A 17,012-nucleotide genomic window follows, 5' to 3' on the forward strand; every position below is an offset into this window, starting at 1 on the left:
ATAAAATTTTGTTGCATCGTCTTTCCACCAAATAACAGAAAAGTATCGATAGTGGTATCGATAAAGACTCGGATCGATAAGGAGTATCGATAAAGGTATCGATATCATTAAATATTAACGATCCCCATCCCTAATGTTGACATCATTTTTTCTCAGTATATATGCAGCAGAATTATGTGCTATATTATTAGCTTGAGAATGGGTAGAAGATACTAATATAAATAAAATATTTTGTAGTGATTATCTGCATTGAGTGTTCAAAAGGGATGTACAAATAATCATCAAAATATATAAAGTTATGGCTGTTCATCATAGAATATGTGAACAAAAAAAAGAACAACTTCAAACTTTTAATTTTGTAATGGTATTCATAAAAGCACTTTTGTTTGTAGAGGGTTAATCCTTTCTTTAATCACTAATCAATGTCAGAAATCAGGGTAAATATACCTGATATATTTTATTTAGAGGAAAATTTTGTTTATCTCATTTCTATTTATGTTCAAATTGTGAGGGCTAGGTGCTGGACCCAAAATGCAGACAGCCAGGCTAGGAGAAAGGTGCAAAGTTTATTCTTTGGTTCACAGGCTGACAGTGAAGGAAGGTGTCTCTGGAAGCAGTGGCAGTTGGAGGTGGCAGGCGAGCTCTCTGCAGCAGTTTGAGTTGAGGGAGGTGGGTGGTGTGGCTTGGTAGCTGGAGACAGATCAGGAGCTGGATCCTGGGTAGACAGAGCACAGGTAAGATTAATTCTTCCTATTTCAAAAAATCAGAAGAGATAATTTCCACAAGGGAGAGAAGTTGGCACATCTACCAACAAACGGTGACCATCAGGCAGTGAGCACACAGGTGGCCAGGCTTCAAATACTGCTCCAGAAGAAGATTAGTCTCAGCTGTGTGCAGCCAGCAACTCCCAAGCCACACCTATTAGAGAGGGAGAGAGAGGGGGAGAGGGGACTACCTAAACTGCACATTAACAGGCTCAGACACCACACAAATGATTTAATTGAACTGGAAAAGAAAATTTAATTTAATGTTTATCAATTACTTTTTTATGTAGTCCTTGGTTGAAGAATTTCTTAAATTTATTATTTTTTATTGTTATTTGGTAATTTCTGAAATTGATTTATTTAATATTTGTTTAATGTGTGTTAAATTTGTTAATTGTCTGAAATAAATTCATTCAATGATTCAATCCAGTTTTTTAGTTATACTTTACCTAAGTGTCCTTACAGATGGTTAAAAGTGTTTTTGCACAGTCCTAACTTTGAGTGTGTAATAAATTATTTAAAATAAGAGGTACTGAAACCTATTCTGGTATTTGTCTATGCATCACTCCATGCTAAGTTACAGTTTTTTCTGAAGGCTTAAACACAACCTTGATTCTTATAGCACAATTTCTAAAACTATTAATACTTATAGCAAATCCACTCACTGAGTTCACAAAACTATAAGAACAAACACTGCTTTGCACTCAATTTGCAATTTTGTAACACACACTTTGCACAACTGTAGGCACAATTCACCGCACAGCACTCTTTGTGGAACTGTAAACACAACTCAATGAAGCACTAAACAGATGCTGAAAACAGTACTGGTATTTCGCACGGCAAAAGTGAGGGGGGGGGGCGCAAAACTCAATCTCGCCTAGGGCAACCAAAGGGCTAGAACCGGCCCTGCATACACAGCTATCACAATAATAGTGTGTAAATTCCCAGGGTAGATAATTTGGCCTCATGCTAACTGCTAACAGCTTAATGTCCTTGCTGCAGAGCGTCTCTTAGATTGCAAGGTTTCCAGAGTTTTACCATCTACAGGTGCTGGTCATAAAATTAGAATATCATGAAAAAGTAGATTGATTTCAGTAATTCCATTTAAAAAGTGAAACTTGTATATTATATTCATACATTACATACAAACTCATATATTTCAGATGTTTATTTTGTTTAATTTTGATGATTACAAATGACAACAAATGAAAATCTCAAATTCATCATATCAGAAAATTTGAATATTGTGAAAAGGTTCAAAATTGATGGCCCCTGGTGCCACACTCTAATCAGCTAATTAACTCAAACCACCTGCAAAAGCCTTTAAATTGTCTTTCAGTCTAGTTCTATAGGCTACACAATCATGGGGAAGACTGCTGACTTGACAGTTGTCCAAAAGACGACCATCGACACCTTGCACAAGGAGGGCAAGACACAAAAGGTCATCGCTAAAGAGGCTGGCTGTTCACAGAGCTCAGTGTCCAAGCACATTAATAGAGAGGCGAAGGGAAGGAAAAGATGTGGTCGAAAAAAGTGTACAAGCAAGAGAGATAACCGCACCCTGGAGAGGATTGTGAAACAAAACCCATTCAAAAATGTGGGGGAGATTCACAAAGAGTGGACTGCAGCTGGAGTGAGTGCTTCAAGAACCACCACACACAGACGTATGAAAGACATGGGTTTCTGCTGTCGCATTCCTTGTGTCAAGCCACTCTTGAACCACAGACAGCGTCAGAAGCGTCTTGCCTGGGCTAAAGAGAAACAGGACTGGACTGCTGGTGAGTGGTCCAAAGTCATGTTCTCTGATGAAAGTAAATTTTGCATTTCCTTTGGAAATCAAGGTCCCAGAGTCTGGAGGAAAAGAAGAGAGGCACTTCATCCACGTTGCTTGAAGTCCAGTGTAAAGTTTCCACAGTCAGTGATGGTTTGGGGTGCCATGTCATCTGCTGGTGTTGGTCCATTGTGTTTTCTGAGGTCCAGGGTCAACGCAGCCACATACCAGGAAGTTTTAGAGCACTTCATGCTTCCTGCAGCTGACCAACTTTTTGGAGATGCAGATTTCATTTTCCAACAGGACTTGGCACCTGCTCACAGTGCCAAAGCTACCAGTACCTGGTTGAAGGACCATGGTATCCCTGTTCTTAATTGGCCAGCAAACTCTCCTGACCTTAACCCCATAGAAAATCTATGGGGTATTGTGAAGAAGAAGATGCAATACACCAGACCCAACAATTCAGAAGAGCTAAAAGCCACTATTAGAGCAACCTGGGCTATCATAACACCTGAGCAGTGCCACAGACTGATCGACTCCATGCCACGCCGCATTGCTGCAGTAATACAGGCCAAAGGAGGCCCAACTAAATACTGAGTGCTGTACATGCTCATACTTTTCATGTTCATACTTTTCAGTTGGCCAACATTTCTATAAATCCTTTGTTTTTATTGGTCTTCAGTAATATTCTAATTTTCTGATATGATGAATTTGAGATTTTCATTTGTTGTCATTTGTAATCATCAAAATTAAACAAAATAAACATCTGAAATATATGAGTTTGTATGTAATGTATGAATATAATATACAAGTTTCACTTTTTAAATGGAATTACTGAAATCAATCTATTTTTTCATGATATTCTAATTTTATGACCAGCACCTGTATTGTTCACAAACACAGCTAAAGCCCTCCTCCCTTCTTACTACTCTCCCTGCTTCGGCCCAAAGTAGATGAAATCCATCCATGTTTACATGAGAGTCCCGGATAAGCTAGGTCTGCGACAGGAATAGAATGCTAGCATATGTTCTGTCTTTTGTAATTCAGCAACACTCAGAAATAGCTGTGCCAGCGACCCAGAGACAATCAGACTCACAGGACACAGACTGAAAATACATGAAACCTTCAAGTATTAAAGCACAAATAATAAAGTAAAAATCTGTGAATCAATTAATTTTGAAATATATCATTAAATACATTGACTTTGGCTGTCGACAAGACAGTGGGGCAAAAAAGTATTTAGTCAGCCACCAATAGTGCAAGTTCTCCCACTTAAAAAGATGAGAGAGGCCGGTAATTTTCATCATAGATATACCTCAACTATGAGAGACAAAATGAGAAAAAAAATCCAGAAAATCACATTGTCTGATTTTTAAAGAATTTATTTGCAAAATATGGTGGAAAATAAGTATTTGGTCAATAACAAAAGTTCATCTCAATACTTTGTTATATACCCTTTGTTGGCAATGACAGAGATCAAACGTTTTCTGTAAGTCTTCACAAGGTTTTCACACACTGTTGCTGGTATTTTGGCCCATTCCTCCATGCAGATCTCCTCTAGAGCAGTGATGTTCTGGGGCTGTCGCTGGGCAACACGGACTTTCAACTCCCTCTTTTCTATGGGGTTGAGATCTGGAGACTGGCTAGGCCACTCCAGGACCTTGAAATGCTTCTTACGAAGCCACTCCTTCGTTACCCGGGCGGTGTGTTTGGGATCATTGTCATGCTGAAAGACCCAGCCACGTTTCATCTTCAATGCCCTTGCTGATGGAAGGAGGTTTTCACTCAAAATTTGACGATACATGGCCCCATTCGTTCTTTCCTTCACACGGATCAGTCGTCCTGGTCCCTTAGCAGAAAAACAGCCCCAAAGCATGATGTTTCCACCCCCATGCTTCACTGTAGGTATGGTGTTCTTTGGATGCAACTCAGCATTCTGTCTCCTCCAAACATGACGAGTAGAGTTTTTACCAAAAAGTTCTATTTTGGTTTCACCTGACCATATGATATTCTCCCAGTCATCGTCTGGATCATCCAAATGCTCTCTAGCAAACTTGAGACGGGCCTTGACATGTACTGGCTTAAGCAGGGGGACACGTCTGGCACTGCAGGATTTGAGTCCCTGGCGGCGTAGTGTGTTACTGATGGTAGCCTTTGTTACTTTGGTCCCAGCTCTCTGCAGGTCATTCACTAGGTCCCCCCGTGTGGTTCTGGAATTTTTACTCACCGTTCTTGTGATCATTTTGACCCCACGGGGTGAGATCTGGCATGGAGCCCCAGATCGAGGAAGATTATCAGTGGTCTTGTATGTTTTCCATTTTCTAATAATTGATCCCACAGTTGATTTCTTCACACCAAGCTGTTTACCTATTGCAGATTCAGACTTCCCAGCCTGGTGCAGGTCTATAATTTTGTTTCGGGTGTCTTTTGACAGCTCTCTAGTTTTGGCCATGGTGGAGTTTAGAGTGTGACTGTTTGAGGTTGTGGACAGGTGTCTTTTATACTGATAACGGGTTCAAACAGGTGCCATTAATGAAGGTAACGAGTGGAGGACAGAGGAGCCTCTTACAGAAGAAGTTACAGGTCTGTGAGAGCCAGAAATGTTGCTTGTTTGTAACTGACCAAATACTTATTTTCCACCATATTTTGCAAATAAATTCTTAAAAAATCAGAAAATGTGATTTTCTGGATTTTTTTTTCTCATCTTGTCTCTCATAGTTGAGGTATATCTATGATGAAAATTACCGGCCTCTCTCATCTTTTTAAGTGGGAGAACTTGCACTATTGGTGGCTGACTAAATACTTTTTTGCCCCACTGTATATGGGACAAACTTTTGCTGCTTGTGAAAAAGGATAATCACTGATGCAGCTTAAAGGGATTCCATCCATCATCCATCCATCCATCCATCCATCCATCCATGCATCCATCCATCATTCATCATCCATCAATCCATCCAACCATCCATCCATCCATCATCCATCAATCCATCCATCCATCCAACCATCCATCCATCCATCCATCATCCATCAATCTATCCATCCATCCATCCATCCATCCATCCATCCATCATCCATCAATCCATCCATCCATCATCCATAAATCCATCCATCCATCCATCATCCATCCATCCATCCTTCATTCATCCATCCATCATCCATCCATCCATCCATCCATCCAGGAAAAGATGGATGGATGGATTGATGGATGATAGGTGGATAGATGATGGATGGATGGATGGATGGATGGATGGATGGATGATAGGTGGATGGATGGATGGATGGATGATGGATGGATTGATGGATGATGGATGGATGGATGGATAGATGGATGGAGGGATGGATGGATGGATGATGGATGGATGGATGATGGATGGATGGATGGATGATGGATGGAGGGATGGGTGGATGGTTGGATGATGGATGGATGGATGGATGGATGGATGGAGGGATGGATGATGGATGATTGATGGATGGATGGATGGAGGGATGGGTGGATGGTTGGAATGGATGGATGATGGATGGATGGATGGTTGGATGATGGATGGATGATGGATGGATGGATGGAGGGATGGGTGGATGGTTGGATGATGGATGGATGATGGATGGGTGGATGGTTGGATGATGGATGGATGGATGGATTTATGGATGATGGATGGATGATGGATGGATTGATGGATGATGGATGGATGGATGGATGCATGGTTGGATGGATGGATGGATGGATGATGGATGGATTGATGGATGATGGATGGATGGATGGATGGATGGATCGAACTGAAATTGTGTTCATACTAGGGATGCATGATATATTGCTGTTGGCATCTGTATTGACTGTTATTCATATTTTTTATACATTAATGTTTTGAGCCCTTTATGAATAATGCACTTCAAGGCATCTGTCTAACTACCCAAAAATATAAATTTCAGTGTATTGTGGTACTCATGTGAAACAATATAAAAGCATTCAATAAATATATATTTTAGGTAGTGGTGGGCATCAGTGGTGGCTGGCCAATAGAGGGAGCTAGGGCAATACCCTACCCAACCAATGACCCTGATTAAGACATTAAAAAAGTTAGAATTCAATTTTAAATATTCTGTAACATATTAATATATATTTTTAGATGTGCAACATTAATATTTAATATTTAAAGTTGCAGGAGTTGGTGATGCATTAGAGAGAGAGAGAAAAATGGCAAAAGAAACATCCTTTTCCAGGACCTAGTTTAGCTTCAAGGCTAGGCTAACTGCATGCAGCGAGGCTAACTGCATGCAGCCAGGCTAAGGCTTTATCCTGCTTTCTGTGCCTCCTTTTCAAAGGTCAGGATCTGAGCCAGCATGGATAAAGACAGCTAGGACTGATTTAAAGCACTTTTTAGAAAAGGCAAAGAAGAACGAACAATCTGGGATTCACATGGAAAATAATAGAATATAGTCTACTTTCTCTACATGTTTGTTCATTTGCATAGTTGTTCTTAAATAAATACATTCTCAGAAAGTAGTTTTTATATGTTAAAAAAATATAAAGCTAATAGCGTCTTCAGTATTAAGACACATGGTTCATTGTTTTTTTAGCTTTTTGACAAAATATTGGACAAAACAGATTTACCTTCACAGCCACAGAAGGCCAAGATTTATGTACAAAAATATCCTTAATATGAAATTATGTTTAGTTTTTATAATGTTTTTTGTTGTTGGCATTCATATAAATATACTGGTGTGATAACTTAGTATGCGTTTGATTGGTTTTTGGTATACGTCTATTTTGAATTTATAGCCCCCACTGGAGAGAACTCTACCAGCCACCAGTGGTGGGCATAGATTTATTTTTCAAATCTAGATTAATGTCATTGTCATCTTGGAATTAATGTAGATTAATCTAGGTTCTCTGATTCTGTGCGCCTATGAGTAGCTTGACCAAATTACGGTGGCCCAGAGGGCACATGTGATTTCCTCTTCGACCTTAATGGCGCAACCAGCGGAGCAGGTGACGGTGTTCTGGACAGCATCCCATCCAAGTGGCAAAGACAACGGAATTTGAGGGACTTCATTTTTAAGAAGGCAAAAACTAATACTTCAGGTAAGTCAAGAGTTAGAAGATATCACCTTTCATAAGTTTACCATTGTGTCACCAAATATGTAGAAGTCCTCATCTCTGGACATAGCAATAGCATGCACATCTAGGTAAACTAGTTTGAAACGCAAACATTTTTCTGTCTTTAAAGTTGTCATGACACATGGCAATTAGTCTAGAGTGTACAGGCATTTCTGAACATTCAAAATCTGCATTCTGGTTGTGAATCGAACATGAAATGAATCTGTAGACTGCTGCTGTTTTGCTAGGTGACAGCCAGTATCTAGAAGATGTTGGTGAGACAAGTGGAACTGTGGCCGATAGCAGAGGAGGAAACTTGGAGGAGAGAATCGAAAGTTTGAAAAAAGCATTTTAATTAAGCAATTTCAGATGCATTTTAAGATTATTATCTTGAAATAACTGCCAAATGTGATGTTAATGTATGGCCAATGGTCATAAATGAATTGAATGTTGACATCTCACTACAAGGTCACTCGTGTGACTTGCAGAAAGCCTGTCGTCCAATCAATGGTGAATAGCTTCAGCTCCACCGACCTGTTAGAATAGTTTTAATTCATTCATTGCCAGCATGTAGGCTAGCTTACTTTGAATTGGCCAATAGAAGCAATACTGATTTTCTGATAAACAGTCTATTTTATAAAATAAATACTCTAAATGAATATGCAAAAGATGAGCATTAGATTTTATATAGGCTTATTAAATTTTCAGGCTAATTCGAATTTGTCTGCAGTTTTCTCAGATTTCTAAAATAGTTTCAGATGTTTCTATTTAATTATTTCAATTTGAATAAAAAAAAATACATGACTTGAAAGGATTAATTTTTAATGTTTTGTGAGGTTTTGTTCTAAATCTTAATAGATTCATTGCCAAAAGTTTTTCTAAAGTAAAATCCAAGAAGTGGCCTATGAAGCTGATGGGAAATAAGTCCCTAACTATGGACAGCAGTGATAGCCATGCCAGTCCACAGACTGACTGCAGTTCTACTGCAAGGTTTCTTGGTCAAGGTCAATGACCGGCGTACCTGACATGTTACAACCAGACCATGCATAGTGCTTTAGGTTATTAGACTATATTAATTAAGCTATGTATACTTCCAAAAAATAAAATGAAAATTCCACCACCCCCTTCTTTTTCTTTTATTGACAACTCGACTACTGTCTGTAGCGCAGCTACGGTTTCATTAATAAACTCAATCAGTTGACTTTGCTCACTGCCCGCTGGCTGCTTTGTTCATCTGTGACTGATCGGCTGGATCCCCCAACTTTGTGTCGTGTTCTTGGTTTAAAAAAAAGCCAGGCAACCCATTGTAAAGCAACTCCGTCACTTTATTTGAGCCTCTCAAAACCAATGTTAAGTACCCAGAGCACCCTCCATAATAAAACAAAACGGTTTATAACAGATAACACCACACGCCATTTTCCAGAAAATAATGCACTACATGAACATTCACATCATTCTTGAACTCATCAATTTTATAAGGTCAAATTTCTTCATTTATGTGAGCTGAACACTTCTTTTTCTTCTTCTTCACCACTCTTTATATGAACCCTTTTCAAAATCATAAGTTCAGTTTTTGGGGATTGATAGCAACTCTACCACATCTTGTTCTGATAGGACCTGGGGAAATTGTCTTTGGGTCTGACTTTCATTCTCAGGCTGGTTTGGTGTGGGCGAGGCACCCTCTGTAGGACTTGTGGGTTTACTGGGGCATTGCACCTTTGGTGTAAAGTCAGGTGGTGGCAATAGGTGACGTCTTCCTCCTAATGGCACCTGAAGAGCTCTAAACCATCGGCTGCTGAAAAGTCTTTGAACAGCGGGCTTGAGAACTGGGGACCGTTTTCGCAGTAGAAAAGCTCTGGAATTCGATGTCTGGAAAATATCCACTTGAGGTGCACAATGACATCCTCTGATCTTGTAGGAGTCAGCTTAGGTATCTTCACAAACATGGAGTAGTAGTCCAGAAGTAAAATAATTACTGCCGTTTAGGGTGAAAACATCTGCGCCAACCTACTTCCAGGGTTTCTCTTCTAGCTCATTAGGCATTAAAGGCTTCACAGGGTTGGCACAGTATTTTATGCATTCAGTGCAGTTTTTCACAAGTTTGTTGATTTGACCATTCAGACCAGGCAACTAAACTGTCTCTCTGGCGTGTTCTCTTTATCTGGACATTCCCTGATGTTCCTCATGTAGGGGGACAAGGACAGAATTCCACATAGCGGTTGGATCATCAAGTCTGGTTTCTTTCAAAACAGTCCATTAGAGTTTCTCTATGTGGCCAATATTCTTTAATAGGTCCATTAAGAAAGGTGTAGTCTGGCTAGCCTTTCAGACAAAATGAAATAAATTCTCTACATATACCATCTGTTTTAAGCTATTCTTTCAGCTGTGTGATGTACACTAAGTTAGTAGGTAGGCTTCTGATTATTTCCTCCACATAAATGTTTGTATCTACCAATAGCTCAGCATTAGCTCTAGAATCTGGAACTTGGTTAAAAGGCGCACGTGAAAGTGTTTCTGCTGTAAGCAGAGCTTTACCTAGAGTGTTTGAGATAGGGTACCTGTACCTCATGAGCCGGAACTGCTGGGTCCTGGGAGTAAGCTCTGTAAGTGCTTGTTGTACTAGCAGCCTGACAAGTGACTTATGGTCTGTTTCTAATGAGAAATGTCTACCAATAATAAAGCATTTAAATCTTTCAAATTCCCATGTCAGTCCAAGCGTCTCCTCCACCTTTGCAACACTCTGTTCAGTCTCTGTTAAGGAACGTGATGCATATGCTACAGGTCTCCACTGCTCACCCTCTTTTTGAAATAGAACAGCTCCCAGACCATAGGATGAGGCATCTGGGAAATTTTTAACCCTTTATTTGGGTCATAAAGTGTGAGGACAGGAGTCGGCTTCAGATCATTTTTGAGCTGATTAAATGCTTTTTGTTCTGCACAGCACAAAACCCACTGGTTTTTCATTGACATAAGGGCTTATCTTTGTCTGCCAGTCCTGGAACGAATTTGCCCAACTGATTAACAATCCCAAGGAAACTGCATAGTTCACTGACGGTTCCTTCATTACTCTCACAGCTTTTATTTTGTCCAGGTCAGGTGGAAATTCATCTGTGGACAAGTTAACCCTAACCCTAACCCTTTACTTCGTGTTCACATTTCAGATCAGTTCACATTTATCCATATTTAATGTGACTCCGGCCTCTTGTAGCTTCTTAACTACAGTGTGAAGTTTGGTGTTGTGTTCTAGCTGGTTTTGACCCTAAATCAGGCTGTCGTCCACTTGACAAACCACACCTGGCAGTCTATTAAAGTGTAAGCATCCAAAAGGCATCATACATTTTGTGTAGTGTGCTGACTCTTGTGACAGTGGAACCTGCCAGAAGCCTATGTTTGCTTCTGGCTTACTAAAAAACTTTTGCTCAAGCCAATGATCCAAGTGTCTCTTCAACAGAGGTAAGGATGTATTTTTTCTGGCACACTACTTCATTAAGGTGAGTGAGGTCAACCCAAATGTGCATTGATCCATTTTTAGTTGGCACTGGAACCATACCTGAACACCATTCAGTTGGCTTTTCAACTCTGCCGATGATTCCCATTGACTCCATTCTCAATAGTTTCTGCTTTACTTTTTCCAGCAAAAGGATGGAGACATGAGGCTGACTGGGGTTCAAGGAGACAGAAGCAGAGATACAAAAAGCAACTGTAAAAGGCGGCTCCATCCAGGAAACACACAGCCAGGCAGACAAACTCTGAGCCAAATCCCATTTCAGAGGATGAAGAGAGCACATCCAGTTAGTCACAGTCAGAGAAACAGGACTACACTGGAAAACAGGCCAAGCTCCAACATCTAGAAACAAAGGTGTTGATGGCAGCAGCACAGCTGATATTTCTCTCCAGGATGGAGTCACAGCCAAACAGGATCAGACCAGATGAAGCTACTATGAGAAAAAGCAGAGAGAGCAGAACGTTAGAGATTGAACTAACAGATTCTGCAGAGTGGGAGAATAGAGATAGAATGAAGCAGAATGATGAAAAAGGGGTCCCTATGTCCTCCAGCAGTCTAAGCCTATAGCAGCAGAACTATAGAGATAGATCAGGATAACCTGAGCCACTCTAACTAGAAGCTTTATCAAAAAGGAAAGTTTTAAGCCTAGCCTTAAAAGTAGACAGGGTGTCTGCCTCACGGACTAAAACTGGTAGTTGGTTCCACAGGAGAGGAGCCTGAGAACTAAAAGATCTGCCTCCCATTCTACTTTTAGAAATTCTAGGAACCACTAGTAAACCTGCAGATTGAGAGCGAAGTGCTCTGTTAGGAACATAAGGAACAATCAGATCTCTGATATCAGATGGAGCTTGGCCATTTAAGGCTTTATATGTGAGAAGGAGGATTTTAAATTCCATTCTGGATTTAACAGGAAGCCAATGAAGAGAAGCCAGGATAGGAGAGATATGATCTCTCTTTTTCATTTTCATCAGAACTCTGGCTGCAGCATTTTGGATCAGCTGAAGGCTTTTAACTACAGTTTGTGGACTTCCTGATAGTAAAGAATTACAATAGTCCAGCCTTGAAGTAACAAATGCATGGACTAATTTCTCAGCATCACCCCTGGACAGGAGATTGCTCATTTTTGCAATATTCCTCAGATGAAAGAAGGAAATTCTAGAAACCTCTTTGATCTGGGATTTAAATGACAGGTCCTGATCAAAAATAACACCAAGATTTTTTACTTTATCTGAAATCAGTTTAATCCCATCCAAATGAAGTGACTGACTAATCAGCTTCTTTTTCAAAGACTCTGGTCCAAAGACTATAACTTCTGTTTGGTCTGCATTCAGAATTAAAAACACTTATTTATTGAACAGTATGTAATAATTTCACACTTAAAGTAATTTCAGAAGTTTGAATTATGAATATGACTGGACTTTTCCTTTAAATACAGGCACTCCTGATTGTTGAAAAAGCTGCCTACTGCTACGTACGGATGAAAACAGAGCAGCAGGCTCTGCAGAGGCGTGCTGACGGCATAGCTAAGGTTATCCCACAGAACCCATCAATCCTGCTACCCAATGTCTGTGTCATAATGGGCTTTAAAGATCTGACCCACATGCAGAGAAACACTCAGAGACCAAGGGTAAAAGTCAACAGGTTTATTGAAGGTTTGCAAAGAAACACAGACGGAGAGAGATATTCTGCTGAGTTATGATGTTGGACCTCAGCAGACTGGTGAACCGGAACCGGAAACTCTGAAGGGAAGATCACTATGATCAATTCAGGGACCGAGGGTAAAAAGGACTGAGGCTTGTATTTTGCTGGAGAGGCAATTACGCTTTGGGGGGCTCTTTGTTATTCCTTGGATCCAGTTTGTGGGGTTTAATCCAGAGAAGAAGGAACTCGTTGGAGAGCGGACAGGCAGGCTAACGTTGGACCCAGAGGAGTAAAGGAGCGGACTGTCAGCTGGTTATCCAGAGGTGGACTCTTCCTGCCGAAGAACAAAGACAAAACAAGCTTAGACTCAGACAGACAAAACTGCTATCGAATGTCTGTATGAAAGTGTAAGACTAAAGAACTCTTTCACATTTTTTATGTGTTTTTAGTCGTTTTTGTGCAGGTTTTACAAACTCATTTTTTATAGATGGAGTTTCCCAGGACAAAAAAAAAAAATACCAAAGGCCTGATTTTTATTTTTTAATCAGCACAGCACATCATAGCAACAGACTTTATGAATTACCCAACCTTAACTCGCACCAAACATGAGCATGAGGGTACATACTGTCTGCAGTTTTTACACAGATCAAGGAGTTCTGGAACTACATTTTCATCAAGCTCACCTCTGCTCCTCTGGTGGTCGTTAAATGTAGCAGCTGCTTGCAGATCACATGTCTATCTTGTTTATATACCTTCAGTTAGGCCAAGCCAAATTTAACCCACAACTTATTGAGTTAGGGGTCAAATTTTAGTCTTTTTTTGTCCTGTTTTATTAATATAGCTCTGGGAATAGATGTCCTGGAGCTAGCTTATAGCCAAACTGCTCAGCTTTTACAGGCAGAACATTATGACTGTTGCCATAAGGATCAGCTTGATACTTCTACATGAAATCTAATTGAAGATGATTTAGGGAATAAAATCATATACAATGGAAATGGAAAGGGAGGGGAGAAAGAAAGAAAGAGGGGACAAGAAAAAAGGGGAAAGAAAGCTAGACATGAGTAAGAGTGAATGAAAGGAGAGAAAACTAAACAACAGAAACAGACACAGAAGATCTACAGTAAGTCTTAGAAGTCTGCTTCCACACCTGGATGAGAGAAGAACAGAAAACAGAGAGCATAGCAAATAGAAGACAACAGGGAACCATCAAAGTAACTTCAAGGGCAGCACATATCCTTTAGAAATTAATGTGTATGGAAGGCAAAACCTATGGTGATTATACAGTATTAATCAGGGTGGTACATGTCATGATTGGTTTAAGCCAGTGGTTCCCAAAGTGTGGGGTGCGCCCCCTAGGGGGGGCGCAATGCCATTGCAGGGGGGGCGCGGGAAGCAGTATGGATGAATGAAGAAAAAAAAAAAAAAAACAGCGCTTGCTTGACTGAGCATAATGGACAGTTGTGACACTGCAACCCAGATTTGAGAAGATCTACAGCAAAAAGCAGGCTCACTACAGCCACTGAAAAGATGGGAGGATTAAAGTACAAAGAAAAAACTCTCAGGGAGCTGTTAAATGTTTTCACTCCATTTTGCACAGAGGCTTTTTTAATGTATAGATTATAGCAAAGTTAAATATTGTTACAAATAAAAAAAAAGAAATACAGGTGCTGGTCATAAAATTAGAATATCATGAAAAAGTAGATTGATTTCAGTAATTCCATTTAAAAAGTGAAACTTGTATATTATATTCATACATTACATACAAACTCATATATTTCAGATGTTTATTTTGTTTAATTTTGATGATTACAAATGACAACAAATGAAAATCTCAAATTCATCATATCAGAAAATTAGAATATTACTGAAGACCAATAAAAACAAAGGATTTATAGAAATGTTGGCCAACTGAAAAGTATGAACATGAAAAGTATGAGCATGTACAGCACTCAGTATTTAGTTGGGCCTCCTTTGGCCTGTATTACTGCAGCAATGCGGCGTGGCATGGAGTCGATCAGTCTGTGGCACTGCTCAGGTGTTATGATAGCCCAGGTTGCTCTAATAGTGGCTTTTAGCTCTTCTGAATTGTTGGGTCTGGTGTATTGCATCTTCTTCTTCACAATACCCCATAGATTTTCTATGGGGTTAAGGTCAGGAGAGTTTGCTGGCCAATTAAGAACAGGGATACCATGGTCCTTCAACCAGGTACTGGTAGCTTTGGCACTGTGTGCAGGTGCCAAGTCCTGTTGGAAAATGAAATCTGCATCTCCAAAAAGTTGGTCAGCTGCAGGAAGCATGAAGTGCTCTAAAACTTCCTGGTATGTGGCTGCGTTGACCCTGGACCTCAGAAAACACAATGGGCCAACACCAGCAGATGACATGGCACCCCAAACCATCACTGACTGTGGAAACTTTACACTGGACTTCAAGCAACGTGGATGAAGTGCCTCTCTTCTTTTCCTCCAGACTCTGGGACCTTGATTTCCAAAGGAAATGCAAAATTTACTTTCATCAGAGAACATGACTTTGGACCACTCACCAGCAGTCCAGTCCTGTTTCTCTTTAGCCCAGGTAAGACGCTTCTGACGCTGTCTGTGGTTCAAGAGTGGCTTGACACAAGGAATGCGACAGCAGAAACCCATGTCTTTCATACGTCTGTGTGTGGTGGTTCTTGAAGCACTCACTCCAGCTGCAGTCCACTCTTTGTGAATCTCCCCCACATTTTTGAATGGGTTTTGTTTCACAATCCTCTCCAGGGTGCGGTTATCTCTCTTGCTTGTACACTTTTTTCGACCACATCTTTTCCTTCCCTTCGCCTCTCTATTAATGTGCTTGGACACTGAGCTCTGTGAACAGCCAGCCTCTTTAGCGATGACCTTTTGTGTCTTGCCCTCCTTGTGCAAGGTGTCGATGGTCGTCTTTTGGACAACTGTCAAGTCAGCAGTCTTCCCCATGATTGTGTAGCCTATAGAACTAGACTGAAAGACCATTTAAAGGCTTTTGCAGGTGGTTTGAGTTAATTAGCTGATTAGAGTGTGGCACCAGGGGCCATCAATTTTGAACCTTTTCACAATATTCTAATTTTCTGATATGATGAATTTGAGATTTTCATTTGTTGTCATTTGTAATCATCAAAATTAAACAAAATAAACATCTGAAATATATGAGTTTGTATGTAATGTATGAATATAATATACAAGTTTCACTTTTTAAATGGAATTACTGAAATCAATCTACTTTTTCATGATATTCTAATTTTATGACCAGCACCTGTATGTTTAAAATAACACAGACAACAAAGAATCCTCTTCTAATCTACAGTATAGAACTATGAAAAAAATACAGTTACACAAAAGTGTTCCACTGTAAAGATGGTGTAGTTTGTTTTGTTGCAACCTGAAGTGTGAAATAAACTTCAGTGGAGTTTTAAAACAAAATATGTGTATAGATTTATTATATGTGGTTGAACGATGTGTGTGCCCAGTTGATTCTTTCTTTTTTTTTTTTTTGTTGGGGGGGGGCGTGGACATTTTATTGTAATCCAAAGGGGGGCCCAGAAGAAATTCTTTGGGAACCACTGGTTTAAGCGATCTGACCCACATGCCGAGAACCATTCAGAGACCAAGGGAAAAAGTTTAACAGGTTTATTAAATGTAGATGAAATACAGAAGTTGGATCTGGAACTCAGTGGACTGGTGAACCGGAACTGGAAAGTTTGAAGGGGAGATCACAGTGATCAGTTCAGGGACCGTAGGAAATTTGACTGAGGCTTGAATGTAACTGGAGAGAGACTCACATTTGAGGGGGCTCATGACAATCCTTGAATCCAGCTTGTGGGGGTTAATCCAGAGAAGAGGGAACTCGTTGGAGGGCGGACAGATAGACAAGCGTTGGACCCAGAGGAGTAAAGGAGTGGACTGTCACTTGGATTTTCAATGAGGACTTGAATGGATCATGTAGAGGTTTTCCCCTGCTCAGCGTGTACTCAGTTAATCCTTCCAGGGAGAGAAGGTCCAGGAATCCAGTTTCTCAGAAAGGCTTCCTGCCGAAGAGCAAAGACAAAACTAGGTAAGACTCAGAGAAAGAAAGCTTAGGTTAGACTCTGCTAATCTCAGCTTGGCTAGAGTACCCAAAACTGGCAAACACTCTGGCGTCGAGGTGGTGACAGCCCACTGCTCAAATACTCCTTTAGTAATGATCCAACAAGCCGCAGGTGTGCAGGGAGGCCAAACATAG

General features: G+C 40.3%; 2 long non-coding RNA genes across 2 annotated transcripts; both read right to left on the bottom strand.

The window, feature by feature from the left end:
- Nucleotides 1-547: 547 nt before the first annotated feature.
- On the bottom strand, nt 548-982 carry LOC119778768. The gene is made up of 2 exons (XR_005280126.1): nt 809-982; nt 548-715 (listed from the first exon to the last, which is right to left on the bottom strand). It is a non-coding gene; the product is annotated as an uncharacterized LOC119778768 (long non-coding RNA).
- Nucleotides 983-12,773: 11,791 nt separating this feature from the next.
- On the bottom strand, nt 12,774-16,910 carry LOC119778767. The gene is made up of 3 exons (XR_005280125.1): nt 16,573-16,910; nt 12,957-13,110; nt 12,774-12,874 (listed from the first exon to the last, which is right to left on the bottom strand). It is a non-coding gene; the product is annotated as an uncharacterized LOC119778767 (long non-coding RNA).
- Between the last annotated feature and the right edge of the window lie 102 nt (nt 16,911-17,012).

The sequence above is a fragment of the Cyprinodon tularosa genome, unplaced genomic scaffold (genome assembly GCF_016077235.1).
Source record: "Cyprinodon tularosa strain WSP-4 unplaced genomic scaffold, ASM1607723v1 ctg1388, whole genome shotgun sequence".
NCBI lineage: Eukaryota > Metazoa > Chordata > Actinopteri > Cyprinodontiformes > Cyprinodontidae > Cyprinodon > Cyprinodon tularosa.